This window comes from Sphaerodactylus townsendi, linkage group LG08 (genome assembly GCF_021028975.2).
Source record: "Sphaerodactylus townsendi isolate TG3544 linkage group LG08, MPM_Stown_v2.3, whole genome shotgun sequence".
In the NCBI taxonomy this organism is placed as follows: Eukaryota; Metazoa; Chordata; class Lepidosauria; order Squamata; family Sphaerodactylidae; genus Sphaerodactylus; species Sphaerodactylus townsendi.
In genome coordinates this window covers 109,975,676-110,000,523 of record NC_059432.1, presented here as the reverse complement: position 1 = coordinate 110,000,523, position 24,848 = coordinate 109,975,676, and positions in this window count along the sequence as shown.

Genomic DNA, 24,848 nt, shown 5'->3' with positions numbered 1-24,848 from the left:
TTTCCTATGACTAAGGCATGATAAGATTTTGCCCAAGCAGAAATGGGCACGATAGGCACACTGTATTATACTCTTTAAGAGGACATGACTTAGTGTGGAAGATCTGGGTGCCAATTTAGACAACTCTTCAACTGTTGGTCTCAGTCACCAATAAGTTTTATCACTGCAATTTGTAGCCTGGTAGCTGAACTCAGTATTACTGCTTTACTTTCGACCACTGAGGAAGGCCAGTTGGCCGAAACGCTTCTGTTTTTAAGGATCAAAAAAGTGTCCTGTTGGACCCTTTGGTATATTGTAATTGATTGTGATATTGCATGTATAAGATTAGGCTATTAGGGGAGGGGGGAAAGTTGCTCTCCTTGGGAATTGACAGGTCAGATTATTGTGCCAACTATTTTTGTGCCAACTATTTGTATATCTTGAGCGATCCCAAACAACGCAGAGCATACTCATTAGCTCGTTTCAATGCCTTGCCTAATGCTATGACATTTGGCAGATACAATAATATCCCCTATGAGAATAGGCTATGCCAGTGTAAAATGGCTGTTGAAACTGTCCAACATGTACTTTTAGAGTATTGTCGAAGGCTTTCACGGCCGGAATCACTGGGGTGCTGTGTGGTTTCCGGGCTGTATGGCCGTGTTCTAGCAGCATTCTCTCCTGACGTTTCGCCTGCATCTGTGGCTGGCATCTTCAGAGGATCTTTTAGAGTGTTCTATATATGATCTACCACACTCCTTGTATATTCATCCTTTGATAGAGATGTTAAATATTGACATGTCATCATCTGTTATGAACTTCCTACTCAATGGTTCTTGTGATCTTATATGTGAAAATGTTGCGAACTTTCGGAAGCATTACCTGACTAAGCGTAATTACTCTCCATAAAATAGTCGTGGTTAATTTAGCTCTCTTTGTTTCTGTATACAGGGTCTGTATGTAGATATCTGATGCATATTTTTAATGTATTTTAATGGGTTCAGTTAATAGATAAACGGCCCCTTTTTGTTTTGTTTTTAATATTGTAATATGGTAATTTATAATGCCAATAAAGGTTTCTGTCTGTCAATTAGGCTATTATGGGCCTATGCAAGTATAGATAATTTTAATTTGTAATAAATACATACGTGTTTTTGATATTTAGTAGTTTTATATTTAGTGAACCCTGGGCATGCGTTAACAAGTGGGCTACAAGTGGACCAACCATCCAAAAGAAAGAAGTATAGTGCGCAAGAAAATCGTGCCATCGTGGCTTTTTACTACAACTCAGAGCAAATCCTCGGATGATGCAAAATGCAGATTGTGCAAAGAAGCTGATGAAACTGTCGATCATGTCCTCAGCTGCTGCAAAAAGATTGCCCAGACTGACTGCAAACAGAGGCATAATTCAGTGGCCAAGATGATCCACTGGAATTTATAAAAGAATTACAACATAAGAACAGCTAAGAACTGGTCCAGGGAACATTGTCCAGAGAAAGTAATGGAAAATGAGAAGGTCAAGATCCTGTGGGACTTTCAAATCCAAACGGACAAAGTGTTGAAACACAATACACCAGACATCACCGTGATCGAGGACAAGAAAGTGAGCATCATCAACATAGCAATCCCCGGTGACAGCAGGGTCATTGAAAACAAACACGAGAAGGTCACTCGATACCACGATTTGAAAATCGAGCTTCAGCATCTATGGCACAAACCAGCTGAGGTGTTGTTCCCACACCTCCAAGGCCGCATTCCCACACCACTTATCTGCCTTACCAAATCCTTGGCAAAGGCTCGAAAACAGGTTTGAACACAGGGTTGCACAACGCTGCCTCAGAACGAAACCACAAAGAATCTGTCCCCACAGAAGAAGCTAAAAGGAACTTTAAGCAGAGGTATGCCTGGCTTGCGATTTGTGCACGGGCTGAGCTTATACCTTCTGAACTGGAATTCTTATCGCTTGGCTGCCCTCTTCGCTCAAAACATTACATAATGGGGACAAATTGTTTTGGGGAGTGATTATTTTCTCATGCAGTTTATTTATTTAAAACAATTAACCATCTGCCTTTCTACCTTGTGGCTCTGAAGGCATCTTACACTATAAATAAAACAGTGGTTATGAGAGAGAGAAGAGAGTTTGAACGTATATCCCCCCTTTCTCTCCTGCAGGAGACTCAAAGGGGCTGACAATCTCCTGTCCCCCCGCCCCCCCCCGCCACAACAAACACCCTGTGAGGTAATTGGGGCTGAGAGAGCTCCGAGAAGCTGTGACTAGCTCAAGGTCACCCAGCTGGCGTGTGTGGGAGTGCACAGGCTAATCTGAATTCCCCAGATAAGCCTCCACAGCTCAGGCGGCAGAGCAGGGAATCAAACCCGGTTCCTCCAGATTAGATACACGAGCTCTCAACCTCCTACGCCACTGCTGCTCCTGATGAGATCAGGGTCGCCAGCTCCGTGTTGCGAACTCTCTGGAGATTGTGCGGGTGGAGCCTAGAGTGGACGGGGTCCGGGAGAGGAGGGGTTTCAGCCGGGTATGATACCATAAAGCTCACCCTCCAAAGCAGTCATTTCCTCCAGGCGAACTGATATCTGCAATCTGGAGATCAGTTGTAATGGCTGGAGATCTCCAGGTGACACGTGAAGGTTGGCAACCTGATATAAAATGCATAAATTAAATCAGGTTAATTAATTTTGAGGCTTGTTAGTTGTAATGGTTAGGTTTTCATGGGCCTTTTGACTTACAAAGGATGGACTCAGGGTGTGGACTGACTGTTGGAAGATGTCACCCTGTTTTGCTATTGGACTGTTTGAAGTTTTACTCTCAAGATCCAGAAGCTCATTGGACTGTTCACATTCTTACGTTCAGGATCCAAGAATTCTTTGGATCATTTAAACTTGTCTTTGTCTAACACTCCCAAAGAACCACCTCAGGCAAGAAGGTGCAACCTTTTCCTCTGGGATTTGATCTCATCAGCATTTGCAAAAGAATTGTTTTCACCCTTTGGTGTTCTAGGATATTTTCTCTGTATTAGATGGAAAGAGACCGTTCCCTTCCTGGTTTTTGCACTATGGGGGTGGGACTGTCCTACACCCCCTTTTCTGTGTTACTGGGGAAATGTATAAAGGGGGCTGATGCACAGCCATGTGCGTGGTCCTTTTGCTGAGCTGTGCCAAGAAATCACTTGTTAATAAAGAACCTCCCTGCTTTCGAAGAATCTCAGGTCTCCGCCACCTTTCCTCCTTGCCTTGCTGTCACGAGCTGAAATCACTTGAAATCACTCCTAGAAATCACTTAATGTTACCGGGGCAGCGTAACACTAGTAAGCTTTTACAGTATTTTTTTAGTCAGAGCACTTTGACATAGCATTGGTTTTGCAGAGAAACCTCTTTTCTCTCAGTCAGTCAGGGAACAACAGAACACTACCAACGGATTTTAACTGTCAGCTTTAGAATGTTCGTGCAGCTTCCCAGAATCCCCTGCTGCTTGTGCTGCTGCTGCATGCAAGCAAGGCTGGAAATTCCAACAGGTTCCACCTTCAAATCTTTACGATCTAGCCAGCCCTATGAGTCTGTATGGTTGGTCAAACCCTGGGGTAACAGACCTAACCAAAAGTGGAACTTACTGCCTTCCTGTGCAACTGAGGTTTGGGAGGGAACAGCATCTTGAAGATCATCAGGACCTTTCTGACTTTGCCCAGACAAGCAAACCTTTTCTTTGGCCGTTTCTGCACGGCCAGGATGTGCCCCCACACCGGCAAGAGTTCTGGCGGCGTGGGGGCGGAAGCCCGTTCGCATGAATGGGCCAAGCAGAGGCCGCCAGACGGCCGGCGGCTCCACATGGAGCCGCCTCTCCCCCCTTCCCCGTCCAACTCACGTTGTCCCCGGTCGTCGCCTGCTGGGCGTCGAAGCCCCGCCCACGCTGCCCTCCGACCCCTGGAGGTCGGAGGACAGCGTGGGCGGGGCTGCGACGCCCAGCAGGCGACGACCGGGGACGACGTAAGTTGGACGGGGAAGGGAGACAGCGTCTTCCCGGCGGCGCGGTTCGCACCGCGCCGCCGGGAAGACGCTTCCTCCCCAACAACAACCCTTTAAAGGGTTGTTGTTTAGGGCGGCCTGACGCCGCCCTGGGGGGAGGGTAGCGGAGTCAGGTCGCCGCTGCTGCGTTGCAGCAGTGGCACCTGTGCGAATGGCGGCCTGGGGGCGACGTTTTTGCCGCCCCCAGGCCATCGTATATGGGCCGTGCAGAAACGGCCTACCCTTTGCAGAATGTGGAAGAGCTCCCAAAGGCACCTGGTGGGCCACTGCAAGTAGCAGAGTGCTGGACTAGATGGACTCTGGTCTGATCCAGCTGGCTTGTTCTTATGTTCTTAAGAGTCATGCCAGACACTGAATTGTTGGGACTGTGGTGGCTGGCTAGGATGTGACTCATTCTACAGTCCTGTAATGGTTGCTGGATGTTCCACTCAGAGCTTTGTATGCATAACTATAAACCAGTTTGGTAGGAATTTATTGCGGTTTAGAAGGACTTTATTCGGAGCGGAGCGTTCTTTTTCTTTTGCAATGAGGGAAGAAACTTGAAAAGCATCCAACGAGGGAAAGGTGGGGAAATCAAGAAATTAGTGCCTATTTATTTACAAATTAGGCAAGTAGCTTGGAAGAAAGGGTTTGGGAAATGGTTTTATGCAGAGACCTGTCATGACTTAAAAGAGGTGAACTGGGGGGAGGGCAGGGGGGGCGGACAGGTGAAAAGAAAGCCACTATTGATGCTGGGACACAGAAGAAGATTCCGCATGGGCAAAAAACAGCACTGTGAAAACAGTGTGAAAGTGGTTTTAAAGTTTTCATACCGCTGTTTTTGGCCCATGCGGCATCCGCTAGAGAGAGGCAAGAGAGCCAGCAGAATTAGTGGCTGTACCATCTTGGTATCTGAGGATCTTTCTCTGCAACCTGACACGAGGCAGCTAGGGTTGGAAGATCTGGGTGGCGAAATATCTGGAGTGGTTCTGGTGGTTTTTCCGGGCTGTGTGGCCGTGGTCTGGTGGATCTTGTTCCTGATGTTTCGCCTGCATCTGTGGCTGGCATCTTCAGAGGTGTATCACCTCTGAAGATGCCAGCCACAGATGCAGGTGAAACGTTAGGAACAAGATCCACCAGACCACGGCCACGCAGCCCGGAAAACCCACCAGAACCAGTTGAATCCAGCCGTGAAAGCATTCGACAATACAATCCCTGGAGTGGTTTGAGAGGTGACACCGGGGAAGGTGGGATTTTGGGAGGCAAAGGACATCAACAGCGAATAATGCCATAGAGTCCAACCCACAAAGCAGCCATCTTCTCCAAGGGAACTGATCTCTGTAGTCCAGAAATCAGTTGTAATTCCAGGAGAGCTCCAGACACTACCTGGAGCTTGGCAACCCTAGAGTAGCAGATATAGTATTCTGAAGAACCAACCCTGTGCCTTCAGTCCAGAGATGTAATGTCCAGAGGTGTAATGGTTAAGAGCAGGTAAACTCTTGGCAACCCTAGAGTAGCAGATATAGTATTCTGAAGAACCAACCCTGTGCCTTCAGTCCAGAGATGTAATGTCCAGAGGTGTAATGGTTAAGAGCAGGTAAACTCTAATCTGGAGAACCAGGTTTGATTCCCCACTCCTCCACATGAGTGTCAGACTCTTATCAGGTGAATTGGATTTGTTTCCCCGCTCCTACTTTCTTGCTGGGTGAACCTGGGCCAGTCACAGTTCTCTCTGAACTCTCTCAGCCCCACCTACCTCACAAGGTGTCTTGTTGCGGGGAGAGGAAGAGAAAAGGAATTTGTCAGCCCCTTTGAGTCTCCTTACAGGCGAAAAGGGAGATATAAATCCAAACTCTTCTTCTTCTTTACCTGTATACAAATAAAGCAAATAGTACAAAATTTTTCTCAGGGTCCCCTCCAAAGAGGACCAGGTTAATTGCTGGTCCCTGGAACTTCTTTCCACTTACTTTTCAAGAGGCCCAAAGTTGTCTTTGTTCAGCCTCACTGGGCATCAAAACTCTAGAGAAGGTTTGTCCTTCTTAGCGTCAGGTACCTTTACTCCACTTCCCCACCTTTATTGATGTTAACTCTCTGAATGTGACAGAGGAGCAAGGATATGTGTGCTTTAGATAAGCCAGGCTATGTAGCCCGAATAATGAAAGAAAGGTGACCTTCTCTGCTGTCTTAGGACTTCACTGGGTGAAAAGTCAGTCGCTGAAATAGCAGCGAGTTTCTTTCCGACACAGTGTAAAGGCAAAGAAATAGACAACGTGGATTCCGCACGCTCCACAAGTCACAGGTGTTGGATGCAAAACAAATCGTTGTCCAAAATGGGATCCAAAATTTTTAGTAACAGGTTCCCTTGGTGGTGGGATTCAAACTGTGGCGTAGCGCCAATGGGGCTGGGCGGGGCACAATGGGGGCGTGGCCGGGCATTCCGGGGCGGGGCATTCCGGGGGCGGGGCTGTGGCAAGGACGCAGCCGCTGCACCGGTCCTTGGGCAGGAAACGAACGCACGCAGGCGCAGGCTGCCACGCACGCCGGTGCACCTCCTGCTAGATTGCTTCAAGTCCCTGGCGCTGGCTGCTGCTGAGAGAGGAGGGCGTCACTTCAAAGGCAAAAAATCACGCGGGCAAAATACCACTCAATTACTAGTGACCCCCTCTCGGCACACGCAAATAATTAGTAATCTATTCTCGGGAACCTGTGAGAACCTGCTGGATCCCACCTCTGCTCCCATCCCCAAAATGGGTCTGCCCAGTTTTATTTCCCTCAACTCTCTCTCAGACTAATTCGCCTCATGGGGTTGTTGTGAGGAGAAAATGGGGGAAAGGTCCGTCTCAGGCTGCCGACTTGACAAGAGTCCCTTTAATGTTAGTTGGATCTGCAGCGATGGCGGCTGAGGTACATTGACTCCATGTCCTGGGAAAACCTCAGCTGAACGCTCCTGCATATTAAATGTCCGCGAAAGGGAGCAGATTATTTGTTTTCCTGGCCAGCTGACAGCCTTCGGCAGCTATATAATGGAAGGATTCAGTGGGTGTGGCTGGCTGGGACAGCGCAACATCTTGACAATGAAATACCTGCTCAGGTGGGAGGCTTGATGTTGAACTAGGGTTGCCAGCCTCCAGGAAGCAACTGGAGATCTCTCATTGTTACAATTGACCCCCAGATGATAGAGATCAATCGCGCTGGAGAAAATGGCTGCCTTGGAGGGTGGGCTTTATGGCATTATAGACCCTCCCCTCCCTAAACCCTCCTCTCCCCAGGCTCCGTTCCCCAAATCTCAAGGTTTTTCCCAACACAGAGCTGGCAACCCCACACTGAACAAATGTCTCTCTCCCCACACCTCACCCACCCACCCCCGAAAATTCACACCAGCCCATACACAAGAGCAGTAGGATCTCATCTGGAAGACCCGATTTGATTCCCCACTCCTTCCACATGAGCAGTGGACTCTTATCTGGTGAATAGGATTTGTTTCCTCGCTCCTCCACATGAAGCCTGCTGGGTGACCTTGGGCAAGTCACAGTTCTCTCTGAACTCTCACAGCCCCACCGACCTCACAGGGTGTCTCTTGCGGAGAGAGGAAGGGAAAGGAGTTTGTAAGCCGCATTGAGACTCTTTATGGTTGAGAAAAGTGTAGTATAAATCCAAACTTTTCTTCTTTCTCCATATAAAACCTGAGGGGTGACCTTGAGCAAGTCACAGTTCTCTCTGAACTCTTACAGCCCCACCGACCTCACAGGGTGTCTCTTGCAGAGAGAGGAAGGAAAAGGAGTTTGTAAGCCTCATTGAGACTCTTTATGGTTGAGAAAAGTGGAGTATAAATACAAACTTTTCTTCTTCTTTCTCCACATAAAACCTGAGGGGTGACCTTGGGCCAGTCACAGTTCTCTCAGAATTCTCTCAGTCCCACGTACTTCACAAGGTGTCTGTTGTGGGAAAAGGAAGGGAAAGTGAGTTTGTAAGCCGCATTGAGACTCTTTATGGTTGAGAAAAGTGGGGTATAAATCCAAACTCTTCTTCTTCTTCCTCCACATGAAGCCTGCTGGGTGACCTTGGACCTAGTCACAGTTCTCAGAACTCTCTCAGCCTCACCTACCTCACAAGGTGCCTGTTGTGGGGAGAGGAAGAGAACGTGATTGTAAGCCACTTTGAGACTCCTTAAAGCAGAGAAAAGTGGGGGTCTAATAAACAACTCTTCCTCAGTGTGTTACCGCCAGGAAAATAGGAAAAATATTTTCCTGAGCCTGCCACCAAACTACACTGGCTAAGGATCAGAGCAAAGAGACCAGTGTTGTCCAAAAGCCTCCACAAGTCCTGGAAAGAAAGTGTATATACAAATGTGCTGATATTTCACATGGTTTCCTTCTTGCCTTTGTCCCTTTTAAGATGTAATGTAAGCCCCTCAGTGTTGGATTTATTATTTGCCAAATGTTTAGGATTATACTTTGGCTAGGTTCTCCAGTTGATTTAAAATTTTGTTACTGTTAATTTAGGATATTCTTGCTTATATGTTTATATGGGCTTGTACTGTATTGGAGGTTCTTTGTTATAAGGTTAAGGGATTCTATAGAATTACTCTAAGTCAGGGGTAGGGAACCTGCGGCTCGAGAGCCGCATGCGGCTCTTCTGCCCTTGCACTGTGGCTCCACCGCCGGCCCCATCCTTGCCTGCCCTGCAGGCAGCCGGGCGGGCACACCAACAGCCCACGGTTGGCTGGTCCGTGCTGCGGGCTTCCCCTCTCCCCCCCGTTGGAGCAGGGCGCGTGCTTTCCCGGCGGCCAGCGAGGCCGAGCCACCGGCTTCATCCTTGTCTCCACCTACTGCCAAAGCAGCAGAGGCGGGGGCATCCATCGCGGCTTTTCCAGAATGGAGGTGGGAGTAAAAGGTAAAAAACCCCTATATATATATATATAGTGTTATGTTTATTTTAAATGTCAAAAATTATTTGCGGCTCCAAGTGTTTTCTTTTCCCGTGGGAAACGGGTCCAAATGGCTCTTTGAGTGTTAAAGGTTCCCTACCCCTGCTCTAAGTGATAGACAAGAAGAGAAATGGATTAGAAATATTCTTCTTACTTTATTGTATTAATAGAAGAAGCCTCTTAGGATTTTTGTACTTTTATTTTAGCTAAGTAACAAGGAAGTAGATCAGAAAATGCAAAGTAAGGACAACTCCTTCTTTACAATCTGATAAGTTTGTCAACACTAACAAAAGACCCTTTTGGACTCTACAAGGTGTTAGCAGCTTGAGCCGTTTCGGAGAGGACATCACCCTACTTCCCATTGGACTATTTGAATTTTCACTGAAGAGGATCTCAAGACCCATTGGACTATTGAATTTTCACTGAAGAGGATCTCAAGACCCATTGGACTATTGAATTTTCACTGAAGAGGATCTCAAGACCCATTGGACTACTGAATTTTCCACTTCTAGGATCTCAAGATTCATTGGCAGCCTTTTCTTCTGGGACTTAATCCCATCAGCAAAAACAAAAGACTGTCTTCCTCCTCTTTGTTTTAGATTGTCTGTATTATGTGGCAGAGGACTGCCCCTTTCCTCCTCTGATTGGGCGAAAAACTGTATAAAAAGGGCTGTGTTTCGTTCTGTAGTGGGCAGTCTGGCCTGGAAAGAGCTTGAAATCCTGGGCCCTGCCTCTCCTCCCTTCTCCTTTGGCCTTTAGACCGAGCTACAATGATGTGTGTGTTTTTTTACACAACCTTTGTTGTTTAATCTGTATTTATTGTTTTAATTGCTGCTGAATTTTAATGAGTTAGATTTTATGTTATATTGATTTACTGTTCTGGAAAAGTCGTATATGTTGTGAGCCAGCCCTCGGGCCCCTTGAGGGATGAGGCGGCCTCAGTCAAATTTAATAAAGCAAGAAAGAAGAAGAAAGAAGAAGAAAGAATAAAGAAGGAAGAAGAAGAAACAAGACAGAAAAAGAAAGAAAGAAAGAAAGAAAGAAAGAAAGAAAGAAAGAAAGAAAGAAAGAAAGAAAGAAAGAAAGAAAGAACCTCTGCTCTGAAGGCAGCCTGTCTCTGCATCTGCTCATTGCTGACAAAGCTGAAATCACTCTGAAATCACTTTCTAGTTACCCCTGGCAGTGGGTAACAAGTGGGGCCCTTTGGAAAATGTGGGCAGAACTACTGAAAACAATACAGCACCCTCAGTAATGACCTTGTTGAAGGACATGCTGAGTCATGTTTGAGCAGCTCCCAGCAAGCTTTGAATATCTCCGGAAAACTCCCGTCCTTGAAATCTCCTTGGCAAACCGGCTGCTTTTCAGACTTCTTCCCTCCAGTGCTTCACAATCTGCCCCAAACAGCATCCAGCATACTCTCCCACTTACCTATCTTTAGATTCGGGGAGCGGCGGGAGGGTCAGTATTAAATATGATAGACTCAATTTTTATTAATGCAGCTGTTGTTAACAATAAAGCAAATTGTTTACCGCATTCACTTAGATGATGTTTCTTAACTCTATGTTTATACCAGCCATGGACTTGATAGCGGAGTCAGAAATGAATTATTCCATTTCTGATCTTGCCGTTTAATAAAAGTTAAATTATGTTTTATTTCTTTATAAGTTAGATAGGAACAAGTTGTATTCGGTAGAATGTAGGAATTACAGTTGTATTTTGTATTTGTGTTTGCATGGAACCTCCTTTGCTCAAGGCAGGAATCCACCCCTGCTCCACCTGGGCATGTCCCTTTCATTTGCAAAAACCATGAATGGACGTTTGACAAAAGGGACCCCGGAAGAAGCACCTCCATCTGCCTTAATCCCACCAGCAGGCAGATAAGGGTGCCGTCGTCGTTAGGTATTGTTTCCTGGCCCCAAAGCACCCAAAAGGGACTCTTTTGTGCCTTTTCCCCGCCTGTGCCCTCACGATCATACGCCTACGCCCGTCTCTGCCGCAAAATTCAAGAGGGGACTGCCCTCTGGACTCTAATTGGTTCCTATGTATTTGTGAATGAATTATTGTAGGTTGTCCTGTACCCTCCCGGATTCCCGGGCGGGAGACTGTGTATAAAAGTAAAGCTGCTAGGCAGCAGCAGTTGCCGTGGTGTGGAGGTGCTGACACGTAGGTCAGCATCTCAATAAACTCATTTCTATTTTTCACTATTCTCGCTGTGTTGGGTCCTGTTTCTGTTCCTCTGTGCTGCTGAGAGCTGGCGGATCTGGGAGAATAAAAGTTACCCAGGCAGCGCGGTAACAGACTCTCAAACTAATCGACTTCCTGGGATTTTTGTGAGGAAATAGATCCAGACTCTTCTTCATCTTCTCTTCACACATATTCCATCCTCCCCACAGCAAGTGAGACCACTTTTAGGACAACTTTTTTTTTGCTTTGCTGCCAGAGTAGGACAGATTTGCCCCGGAGATCTTCCCTCCACCCACATCCAGACTTCCTTCTCTCTGGTGCCGCTTTGCATGCCTTCCATGTTGCTGGCTGCTTTAAATAACAGAAAAGATTTATGTAAAACATTTTCGGGCTGGAAATGCCCAACTATGCACAATGTTCAAGGTGACCAGATGTCCTGCTTTTGGTGGGACAGTCCCGCCTTAAACCAATTTGTCCCGTGTCCCCCGGGCTTTTTGAACCGTCCCGATTTTTGGAAGGCTGCCGCACTGCCTTCTGGGGCACTCCCCTTTTCCTGCCCTGTCACAGGGCGGGAAACGGGAACGCCCCAGAAGGCCGTTAATGGTGGCAGCCTAACCTGCAAGCACGTGGCGCAGGGCTGCCATCGGCGCTGGGTCTGGGCCGCTCCCGCTTTCCACGCCCTGCTGACAGGCAGGGTGGGAGAAAGCGAGCGCCCCAAAAGGCTGTATGCTCCTGCGGCTGCATGCACGCGCGCAGCCACCCACCCGGGTCCCGGTTTACAAAGGTGACAATCTGGTCACCTTAACAATGTGTTTGCTGCGCGATGTGGCCACTGTTAGGTCTCGAACCCTGAATCAATAAACGCACTCTGGACTTGTTGATCAGTAGTGTTTACTGGATGACAACGAAGCACCCAGTTTTCAGGAAGACAGTTCTGGCGAACCTGGCTTTAGCGAGCCCTTTATTCAGCAATAACCCCCTCCTTCGTTTTCCCAAAGAATGTGAGAAAGAGTTACTTCAGAACCGAGGTTAGCCCCAGTTAGCAACAGTTAGAGATGAAGCCACCTGGCCTCCTACTCCCACGGAACTACGGAAACATCCCATTTCCCAAGGGAGCAGAAGATGTCAGGGGTAAGCCTAGTTATCTATGAAGCAAGTGAAACTGCAGACCAGAGATCAAGGCAAGAATGTCTTTCTGCAACACTGGTAACATATAGCAAGCTGAGTACATGTATCTTGTAGTGATTACATTGAAGTAAGAATGCATCTCAATGAACTAGATACAATCACTGCACACGTTAAGCTAGGAATGCATCTCAACCAACTAGGTGCCATCTCTGACAGTCACATGTCTGTTGCAACAAGATTTTTTTTTGTGCCGACCTGTTTCCTCAAGCCCTGCTTTCACTTTCCATCCTCCCCACAGCAAGCGAGACCACTTTTAGGACGACTTTTAATTTGCTTTGCTGCCAGAGCGGGACAGATTTACCAGTGAGCACAGCTTTGCCCCAGAGATCTTCCATCCCCCCACAACCAGCCTCCCCTCTCCCTCATGTCTGTTTGCATGCCTCTGCCCACCTTCAATGTTGCCAGCTGCTTCAAATAACAGAAAAGAAGCTTGCTCACACAACACCGACTCTAAAGGAAGCTTATAAATAATAAGCCTCTGTTTTCCGGCAGCAGCAGCAGCAGCAGCAGCAGCAGCAGCAGCTGCAGCAGCAGCTGCAGCAGCAGCAGCCATTCCTCCCTTTTGGAGGGGGAGGGAATTGTAAAACTAGAATACTGGATGCCACTCCTCCCTTTCGGGGGAGGGGAGAGAATTTTAATAATAGACTGTTGAACGCCATTTATCTTATTGAGATTTATTATATATTTATTAGAAATAGTTTTTTACGGTTATCGATGCTTTTAAATGTTTTAGCTATTTTACATTGTTTTTCTTTGTGTTGTACACTGCCCAGAGCCCTTCAGGGATGGGGTGGTATAAAAGCTTAAGAAAATAAACAAACAAACAAACAGCAGGAAGTGCTGTTTGGAGGGAAGGGGAGGAGGAGAGAATATCTACTTTAGGACAGTCCCCTTCTTTAGCATCCTGTGGTCCAGGAAATTGCTTTGCCTCTTTCATTTGGGGATTGGGGAGCATTATTTTTGGAACAGTAATACTGACATAAGCGCAATTTAAAGGGCTAAGCCAGAAATTGACTACCAGGTGTGACTACCAGCTCTCTGCAGAAGAACTCCCAAGAAATGTGAGGAAAACCCTCTGCAAGCCCACTATGCAGAGAAGAGTCCTGAGGTTAGCATTCCATAAAAATGTTTTCGGAACATAAGGGGTAAAAATGCAGAACTCCATGGAAGAAGCGTTTTATTTCCTGCCTCAACACGTTTTAAAAGCTCTGTGCAGAAAGGGACAGCGAAGAAAGAGATGTAAGGAGGGAAGGTGTGAAAGAAGAATGAAGTTTTGTCGGAGAGTAGCAGTCTGTGCATCAAAGGAATGGCCTCAGTTTCTTGGCCTATCGATCTATCTTGTAGCCCCTCTGAAGACTGGGATTAAGAGGCAACGATAGCGGAGCCAGAAGTGATTTTATTCCACTTCTGGTCTTGAGTTTAATAAAGATGGAACAATGTTTTATTTCTGTATAAGATAGGTAGGAACAAACTGTATTAGATAGAAAGTAGGAATTATAGTTATCTTTTGTAATTGTGTCTGCATGGAACCTCCTTGGCTCAAGGCAGGAATCCACCCCTGCTCCACCTGGGCACGTTCCTTTCATTTGTAAAACCCGGAATGGACGTTGACAAAAGGGACCCCGGAAGAAGCGCCTCAATCTGCCTAATCCCACCAGCAGGCAGATTGAGGCGTGCCATCATCGTTAAGTTTCGTTTCCTGACCCCAAGCACCCAAAAGAATCTTGTGTGCTTTTCCTGCCAGCGCCTACGTCATCGCCTCGCCCTACTCCAGCCGCGAAATTCAAGAAGGGACTGCCCATCGGACTCTGATTGGTTCCCATGTATTGTAGCTGCATGATTGGTTGTCATGTTTTTTGTGAATGAATGGTTGTAGGCTGTCCTGTATTCTCCTGGACTCCCGACGGGAGAAAGTGTATTTAAGATGTTGTAAAGCTGCTGGGCAGCGCAGTTGCCGTGGTGCGGAGGTGCTGACACGTAGGTCAGCATCTCAGTAAAATCTTTCTTATTTATTATACTCGCTGTGTCGGGTCCCGTTTCTGTTCCCCTGCGCTGCCGAGAGCTGGTTGGTCTGGAGTTATTAAAAGTTACCAGGCAGCGCGGTAACAGGAATGCAAAGTCCTTCCCCTCTAACAAGCAGACACTGCAGCGGGAAGATTATCTGGTTTGTTTCCATCTCACCCTCCTCCGTTGGCTTTGAGCAATTCAGCTCTCGAAAATAATTCCTTGCCTGCAGGCCATCTTGGCATCAGCTCCGATTCAGTTTGAAGCAGGATGTTATACAACAATTTTCAGGGAAGTACAAGTAGATGCTGCCTTAGGCAGAGTCCTTCAAGAAACAGTCTTGCCGTGAGAGGTGAAGCAAACCCTGAGGGAGCAGAAGAGAATTTATGCTGGAATTTCCCCCCTTTGGGCAAAAATAAAAATCCCCTTTAAGATGACCAAATGGAACAACTTTGCAAGACCTCCTGTGAACATTAATTAAGTGAATGTGGAACTGGCCCTATATATATACAGTACAGACTGTGGTGGGATAGTAGCGTCAATCTGTTCTGTGATTCATGAGAAACTCAGCAATTTGGAATCCTTGGACTTTTCCACGCAAGTCATGAAGAGGAAGAGGAAGAGGAAGAGGAAGAGGAAGAGGAAGAGGAAGAGGAAGAGGAAGAAGAAGAGTTTGGATTTATATCCCCCTTTCTCTCCTGCAGGAGGCTCAAAGGGGCTTACAATCTCCTTGCCCTTCCCCCCTCACTACAAACACCCTGTGAGGTAGGTGGGGCTGAGAGAGCTCCGAGAAGCTGTGACTAGCCCAAGGTCACCCAGCTGGCGTGTGTGGGAGTGTACAGGCTAATCTGAATTCCCCAGATAAGCCTCCACAGCTCAGGCGGCAGAGCGGAGAATCAAACCCGGTTCCTCCAGATTAGATACATGAGCTCTTAACCTCCTACGCCACTGCTGCTCCTAGTAGTAGTAGTAGTTTGGATTTATATCCCTCCTTTCTCTCCTGTGAGGAGACTCAAAGCGGCTTACCATCTCCTTTCCCTTCCCTCCCCTACAACAAACATCCTATGACAGTGGTGGCGAACCTATGGCACGGGTGCCAAAGGTGGCACTCAGAGCCCTCTCTGTGGGCACACGCACACAGAGTTCATCATGGGGGGGGGGAATCGCTACAAACACCCCCACCCCCACCCACTCCTAGATTGGCCTGGGCCACTGGGATCGATTATTAGCATTAAACCTAAGACCTAGTTTTGGGGAAGCAGTGATTTTCATGCGATTTTCATACAACCCCCACTGATTTTCATGCGAAGAACTAAAGCGTGATCCTTTACCTGGGAGTCAGCTCGGTTGCTGGCAATGGGGCTTGCTTCTGAGTAAACCCTCCTAGGGTTGTGATTCACCTGTTTGAAGAGATGCACGGTTGCTTCAAAACAGAGCCACCAACTACCACCAAGCTTACTCCCGAGTAACGCATGCCTCTGAGCCAACCGCTTTTTCTGAACTAAAACTTCAGTATTCGGGTTAAATTGCCGCGTGGGCACTTTGCGATAAATAAGTGGGTTTTGGGTTGCAATTTGGGCACTCGGTCTCGAAAAGGTTCACCATCACTGCCCTATGAGGTGGGTGGGGTTGAGAGAGCTCCGAAGAACAATGACTATCCCAAGATCACCCAGCTGGCATGTGTTGGAGTGTATATTGTTCAGCAAATGGACTACCACATGATTTCCCCTCCCATTTGGTTCTGGAAACGATTCCAGTTAACCTTCTCTCTGTTTTCAGGAAACATTTTACTGCGATGTTTTGACGGATCAGTTTCAGAGCTAGCTTCCCTTAAGGTACAATCTTAAGGCACAATTCTTCTTCTTCTTCTTGTTGCTGTCGTCATCAAGGCCTATGTCATACAACACCACCCAATGGGGGAATGGTCCCTCATGGTCCAGCCTTCCCCAGGGTCAAAACAATCTGCATTCCACACCACTAACAACACTTCAACAGCAGGTGTCTAATGAGCTGATAAGGTATAACTTGGGAAGGGAAAGCACAAAGAGTGAGAAAATATAACCAAATATAACCAAGAAGAAGAAGAAGAAGAAGAAGAAGAAGAAGAAGAAGAAGAAGAGGAGGAGGAGGAGGAGGAGGAGGAGGAGGAGGAGGAGGAGTTTGGATTTATATTCCCCCCTTTCTCTCCTGCAGGAGACTCAAAGGGGCTGACAATCTCCTTGCCCTTCCCCCCTCACAACAAACACCCTGTGAGGTAGGTGGGGCTGAGAGAGCTCCGAGAAGCTGTGACTAGCCCAAGGTCACCCAGCTGGCATGTGTGGGAGTGTACAGGCTAATCTGAATTCCCCAGATCAGCCTCCACAGCACAGGCGGCAGAGTTGGGAATCAAACCCGGTTCCTCCAGATTAGATACACGAGCTCTTAACCTCCTATGCCACTGCTGCTCCTCAGTGTCTTCCAGCCACAGTAATTAAGAGGGAGGGGGAAATGAGGATAGAAAGAATCCCACGCCCCAGGCAGGAGACCTGGCATGGCAGGATCAAACCAGACATGGGCTGATCAAGATAGCAGCCCCACTCCATTTCAGTCAGATGATGTTTCTTTTTAGAAAAACATAATGTATTATTTTTTTGTACAATCTATGCCAATAAAGGCTTGCAAAAAAATTTTTTTTGTACAAAACTCAACAATGTAGCCACAGAGGATAGAGAAAAAGGGAAAAATAGCACAGGATGGGGAATAGTCATCCAGAAGAAGCGAAAGTAAAAATCTAGAGAAGGAGGGGGTGAAGAAACAGAAGGCAGCTTGCAAAAGCTGAATGGTCAACATGCCCATTTCTAGATTGTATCAGAGCTAGTGAGTAAAAAAAGAAGATCCAAATCAGCTCAGCTGTCAAACTAAAGGTCTCTTAAAGTTGTTAGAGAGGCTAGGACCAGATCCTAGGACCAGAGCCACCACGGTGTAGTAGTTAAGAGCAGGTGGATTCTCATCTGGAGAACTGGGTTTAATTCCCCACACCTCCACCTGCGTGGCAGAGGCTTATCTGGTGAACCAGATGTGTTTCTGCCCTCCTACATTCCTGCTGAGTGACCTTGGGCTAGTCTCTCAGCCCCACCTGACTCACAAGGTGTCTGTCGTGGGGAGAGGAAGGGAAAGGAGCTTGTAAGTCACCTTGAGTCTCCTTACAGGAGAGAAAGGGGGGGATATTCATCCAAAACTCTTCTTCTACTCTTCTAAAGGGGCAATCACTCCTTTCAGTAATGTGTGGCAGAGAGCTCCTGAAGGCTCATCTGTTCAAAGCCCCATTCTCTCTGGAAGTCCTAAATGAATCAAGTTTCTAGCCCCTGGTGTTAGGGGGATAAACATTGCTGTGTGTTCAGCTCCACTATGCCTCAGTAACAGCTAGTAAAACTTGGCTGTGCGTCAGAGGTGGGATCCAGCAGGTTCTCACAGGTTCCCAAGAATAGGTTACTAATTATTTGTGTGTGCCGAGAGGGAGTTACTAATGGGTGATTTTGCCATGTGATTTTTGCCTTAGTGACGCCCCTCCTCTCAGCAGTAGCGCGCAGAACTTGAAGCAGTCTAGCAGGAGGTGCACCGGCGTGCGTGGCAGCCTGCGCCTGCGTGCATTCGTTTCCCGCCCAAGGACCGGCGCAGCGGCTGCGTCCTTGCCACAGCCCTGTCCAGGAATGCCCCGCCCCCGGAATGCCTGGCCACGCCCCCATCGTGCCCCGCCCAGCCCCATTGGCGCTACGCCATAGTTTGAATCCTACCACCATGGGAACCTGTTAGTAACATTTTTGGATCCCACCACTGCTGTACACTAAGGCCAAGTTTCCCCAGTCTGTACTGCATGGAAAAGTGAGTGTAAAACGCCACCAGATCACAGCTGGCTTACAGCAAGCCCACAGGTTTTTCAAGGCAAGATACTTACAAAGGTGGTTTACCATCATTTTCCTGAATTCCTCGATGGGTTCCCATCCAAATACTTATCAGGGCCAACCCTTCTTAACTTCAGAGATCTGATGAGATCAGTCTAGCTTGGCCCTCCCAGCTCAACACCCATCACATGGAATAGAGGCATGGAAATGCCACGTGTGGTGACCTCAGGATTGTGGCACTGTGTTTAGCAAGTCAGATGAAGATCTATGAGATCCAAGTTCAAAGCACAACTCTGCCAAGGAAGCTTGCTGGTAACCTTGGGACAGACACATACTCTTGGCGTAGCTTACCTCGCAGGGTGGTTGTGAGAATAAATAGAGAATAGGAGAATTAAGTGAGCCACTTCGGCTTCCCCGCTGGGGAGAGGGAAGTACAAACGAAGTAAATAAATAAATACATCATGTTCAATGTCTGAATTTTCATCAGCATGGAACAAATACAGTTAGAAATTTTTGAGATGATGGCAAAAATATGCTATGGCAAGAGAAATTAAGAGATGTTATGAAGATATGGACAATGTTTGAGACCTGGTTGAGAGAAGCCGGATTTAACGAAGAAATCTGGAAGAAGAGAATACGGAGAATGGAACTTCTGCTGCTTGCTTGAATAACAGGGAAAAAGAAGAGGGGGAGGGAGGGGAAAAAGGGGGAAAATGTATAGTTTGAAAAAATATATCTAAATCCAAAACCTTTATTAGGCATAAAACCGGGGTGTGTCAAGAATTCCAAATACAATAAGAAGATCATTATTGCACAACTTGCAGTACACAGATTAAAAATATAGCAACAGCTTCAGAGATTTCAGCATTAGAGTTATTTAGAAGCTTAGCCATTTTTACCTTATCAGAAAGGAGCATAAATCCTGTTGGTCGTACAGTTCTCAAATCAGTTCCGATGTTGCTGTATTTTGAACAGTGAAGCAGAATATGAGAAAGTGAATCAGTTGTATCGGGACAAAATCGACAGCAACGCTCATTTTGTGGGACGTTAGAGAAGCGATCTTGAAGATGTACTGAGGGAAAAGAGTTACACCTGGCTCTAGTCATGACCCACCTGCAATTGTAGTTAACAAGATGTTCCAGGTATATAGCAGGGCTAGATTTCTGAGGGATGATCCCAAAGAATATTGGAGAGCAAGAGCTTTGCGCTTTGCTCAGGAGAAATTGGTATTCTTGATCAAATGATCTAGTCTTTAAGCCAGGGGTCCCCAAACTACGGCCCGGGGGCCAAATTTGGCCCCCTAAAGGCATTTATCCGGCCCGCCAGGCATGGCAGCGATGGCTCCATTCATGTGCAGTGGGGGCTCGAGGGAGAGGAAGAACCGGCCCCAACGGCTGTTGATTGCAGTTACATGATGGCACCCCCAAATCTCCATGAATTTTCTGACCCAGAGTTGGAAACCTTACATGTGGCAACGCCTGCTCCGCCCTTCCCTCTCAGCTACTCCATGTGTTGCTCTCAGGCTTTCTGTTCCGCCTCACTCCCATTGGCATCAGCCAGGCTGGCGAATCGCTCGCTGGCTGCTAGGGAGGAAAGAACCCAGGAAGATACCTGATCCTGGGTTAGATGGAATGCTTCATTGGGAAAGTTCTGGGGGTTTTTTTACAGGGGAAGGTATTCCACAGCCTCCCCAACAATATTTGGAGCCCACCCTGTACTTGACATACTTTGGTCACTGTTCTAAAAATAGACCATGACAGAAAGGCTGAAAGGTGAAATCAAACATTTTACAATCATTTGTGCATAGGAATTTGTTCATAGTTTTTTTTAGTCCAGCCCTCCAACAGTCTGAGGGACAGTGAACTGGCCCCCTGTTTAAAAAGTTTGGGGACCCCTGATTTAAGCGATGGTAAATCTCCGGAGCGGTGAGCATTTGTAGGGCCTCCCAAGAGAAGCCCAAGGAAAAGATCTTTTTTTCAATATGTAGCCACCATTTCGAAAGCTGAAGCTCTCTCATTTCCAACTGGGACAAACTGTTAGGGTCAGTGCAGAAACAAAGACGCAGCCAAAACTTAAAAGTTACAACCCATATATTGTATGCAACGGTTATATAAACATTCTATACCAGGGGTAGGGAACCTGCGGCTCGAAAGCCGCATGCGACTCTTCTGCCCTTGCACTGTGGCTCCATGAGCCGAGCCGCCGGCCCCATCCTTGCCCACCCTGCAGGCAGCAGGGCAGGCGCATCCATGCGCTTCTCAGAATGAGTGGAGTAAAAGGTTTTAAAAACCCTATATATATAGTGTTATCTTTATTTTAAATGTCAAAAATTATTTGCGGCTCCAAGTGTTCTCTTTTCCCGTGGAAAATGGGTCCAAATTGCTCTCTGAGTGTTAAAGGTTCCCTACCCCTGTTCTATACAATAAAAAAAAAAATTTAAATGAATTTTCATCAGTGTCTGAGCGCGGTCAAGGAAGCTTTTCGTCACTGCCTTTTTCAATAGTGGACAAGCGTTTTGAGGATGTTGATAGAGATCCTCCGAGCACACAGCTTCCGAGCCCTGGACACACACAGGCTGTTGCTTTCTGACACGTTGACCCAGCAGGCAGGAGGAGCCCGTCACAAAGTTTCCCCAAAGGAAGCCTCTTGTGCATAAACAACACAGGCATTTGTGCAATTCCCCTAGCCGGGCCTGGCGAGATAAACATCTATTATCCAGAGACGGTAATGAGAATATTGCAAAAGTTGATAACGTTTCCCACAGAGCGACAGAAGTGTAAACATTCATTAGGGAGGGAGTTTGGGTGGGCAGGGGGAAAGAGGGCTTCTCTGCTGTCATGGGGAAATTGGCTTAAATCCAGTGGTGGGATCCAAAAATTTTAGGAACAGGTTCCCATGGTGGTGGGATTCAAACACAATACTAGAACCAGGGGGCATTCATTGAAAATGCTGGGGGGAAGAATTAGGACTAATAAAAGGAAACACTTCTTCACGCAACGTGTGATTGGTGTTTGGAATATGCTGCCACAGGAGGTGGTGATGGCCACTCACCTGGATAGCTTTAAAAGGGGCTTGGACAGATTTATGGAGGAGAAGTCAATCTATGGCTACCAATCTTGATCCTCCTTGATCTGAGATTGCAAATGCCTTAACAGACCAGGTGATCGGGAGCAACAGCCGCAGAAGGCCATTGCGTTCACATCCTACATGTGAGCTCCCAAAGGCACCTGGTGGGCCACTGCGAGTAGCAGAGAGCTGGACTAGATGGACTTTGGTCTGATCCAGCTGGCTTGTTCTTATGTTCTTATGTTCTTAGTGGCGTAGCGCCAATGGGCCTGGGCGGGGCACGATGGGGGCGTGGCCGGGCATTCCGGGGGCGGGGCATTAATAATTTCTCTGTTACTGTAAAAAACTCTTACTGTAAAAAAAAAGTTCCTAAATTCCAGCTGGTATCTTTCTGTCCACAATTTAAACTCATTATAGCAAGTCCTATCGTCTACTGCCAACAGCAACAACTACTTCTCCTCTAATTGACTGCCTGTCAAATACTTAATACTTTCAAATACTTAATTTTGTTTCTAGAAATCAAAAGAAGGCTACTTTCCTTAAACAAGGAACTTTACCTTATTTCTAAAACATGTTTTTAAAACAGCCCAACAGGGAGAATGATCCCGTTTTCTACCTTCGCTAACCAGCCACATAGGAAACAACAGGACTTCATGACTTTTGGACCGAATGGGATTTCTAACGGAAAAGCAGACCCAATTAGTAACCCCCTCTCGGCACACACAAATAATTAGCAATCCACTCTCGGGAACTGGTGAGAACCTGCTGGATCCCACCTCTGCTTAAATCTTGTGTGGCCTGAAGGATACCCACCTCCTGGTGGGACATGGGAAGGCTTCAGAATTACAGCTTATCTCCAGTCTACAGAGATCAATGCCTATGGAGAAAATGGGTGTTTTAGAGAGTGGACTGTAAGGCGTTGTAAACCCACCCCCCACCCCCATGTCATCTCCAGGCTCTATCCCCAAATCTCCGCGAGTTTTTCCCATCCCGGATCTGGCAATGCTTATCTATAAAAGGTAAAGTTTCCCCTTCAGTCGTGTTCAACCCTGGGGTACCACTGCAAGTAGTTATTTCATAGGCAAGCCGTTTTTGTGGGGTAGTTTGCCACTGCTTTCCCCGGCTATTCTTTACCCCCTAGCTATGTGCTAGGTAACCAATGAATGGATGGATGGCTGAGTTGACCATGAGCCAGCTGCTAGGATATCTGACCCACAGGGGCTCAAACTGCTGACCTTGTGCGTGGCAGTGCAAGTGTAACCCCCATGTTCAGAATGGGTTGACCCAGAAAGGGGTGGAGACTCAAAGCAGCAGAAGGCTGCAGAGCTCATGTAGTTTGGAGGAGATGAGGCTACCAGACTCGGACCTTGGTTTGTATAAGCCCTTAACACCTTGTTAAGGTAACTGCAATGTTGTTGGGAACTACTGGGAAGGTAGTTGTTTATTTTTGCTATGTTGTAAATGTTGAAGTTTATTGTTTCAGGGTTTCTTTTTGTGTTTGTAATGGGTGAGAGTTCTCCTGGAAACCTTCATCATGTTGAATCCTGTTTACCAAGCCCTTGGAGTCTTCAGGAGCCAACCCACTTGCAAAGGAGAATTGGACTTGGCAGTATCAGTAGACTGTAAATGCAACCTGAACAGGACCTTGAAGTGTGATGTTAAATGTTGATGTTTGATGTTATACATTAAGAAAGTAAACCATTTTTTAAAATTTGTTGTTGCAAACTCATTCCAAGTTCTGCCGCACAGAACCCACAGATAGAGGTTACACAAGAACTAAACCACTACGCCACACAGCTCCTATTCTATACCCACCACTAATTCCAATCCTACTCCATTGTTTCGTTAGAGGCCTTGGCTGTCTGGTAGAACTGTTGTTCATGCTGCATGATCTGCCTTGAGTCTCCATGAGAAAGGTGGGCTATAGATGAAGTTCATAATGACGACAGAGCGCACCACACTCGGGACAAGCGTTTCAAGTTGCCAATTCCATAGACCCAGCAAAGGAGCCGTTCCCAAAGAGCATTGCCCTGAGCAAGAGGCAGAACAAGAGTGCCATCGTGTGGCCAGAAAGTGAACTGACTATGAGAAGTCTTAACTTTTAATTCCCTACAACTTCCTGACCCTGTGGTAGATTCCACAGAGGGCCAAATATAACAGGTATAGGACATTATATAAACCATGGGGGGGGGGAGAGGGGGCACTTTGCACACGTCCCATTTCCAAAAAGAATTTGGCCCATTTTAATCCCTTCACCTCGGGATTTTTGAAGATTGCTAAACCAGCGATCACATGTTGGAGGCAGAAGTGGGATCCAGCAGGTTCTCACAGATTCCCGAGAGTAGGTTACTAATGATTTGTGTGTGCTGAAAGGGGGTTACTCATGGGTGATTTTGCCCCGTGATTTTTGCCTGAGTTATGCCCCTCCTCTCAGCAGTAGCGCGCAGGACTTGAAGCAGCCTAGCAGGAGGTGCACCGGCGTGCGTGGCAGCCTGCGCCTGCGTGCATTCGTTTCCCGCCCAAGGACCGGCGCAGCGGCTGCGTCCTTGCCACAGCCCCGCCCAGCAATGCCCCGCCCACGGAATGCCCGGCCACGCCCCCGTCGTGCCCCGCCCAGCCCCATTGGCGCTACGCCGCAGTTTGAATCCCACCACCATGGGAACCTGTAACTAAAATTTTTGGATCCCACCACTGGGCAGAGGGGGGACTTTGCACACGTCCCATTGCCAAAAAGAGTTTGGCCCATTTTGATCCCCTCACCTCGGGATTTTTGAAGATTGCTAAACCAGCGATCACGGGTTGGGGGTGTTCCTGAGTGAACGCAAGAGGCAGGAGATGCTTTATTTCCCTCCCTTCCACCCGTTCACTTTAGGTTCCACGCTGTCCACTGTCAGGGAGAATATGCCTGCCGTTCTATGCAGGTCACCCAGCCCATTGTGGGCAGATTCTCGGAGTGCCCAACAGTGTACAAAGTTCCCCTAGCATTGTTGTTGTCGGTTTTCCAGGCTGTGTGGCCGTGGTCTGGTAGGTCTTGTTCCCAACGTTTGCATCTGTGGCTGGCATCTCCAGAGGTGTATCACAGAGAGAAGAGTGTTAACACTTCCCCTAGCATGTTTTGTCCCCATAGCAGCGAGTAGGACAGATCTACAACAACATGTTAATTATTGCCTGGCCATTGCAGGGAAGTCTCTTTTACTTTTAATTTGGTGTGCTGCACACGCGCAGCTACGAACGTGCAGCTGATTGTATTGTGGGAGGATTGGCATGGCTGTGGGGGTTCATTTCTGTATTCATACGTAGCTATGTATGTGTTGCAGAAAATTTAAAAGGGAGAGAGAGAGAGAAGTGTCTCTGTGCGAAGGCATGAAAGCAACCTGGATAGTTTCCATGGGCTCCAATTGCTGCCTGAATGGGTGAAGGGCACACATGTGAATAGGTGGAAAACGGTTTCCTTTTTAACAACTACAACTTGTTATACGTATGGTGTGTGGAATCCACCTGTGATGCATACACCTTTATCACTTTCCCCCTCTTTTTTGGCCAGTTCTGGACCCATGCTGCTTCAGTTTATCCTCTGATTTCCACACACCTTAGAAGAAGAA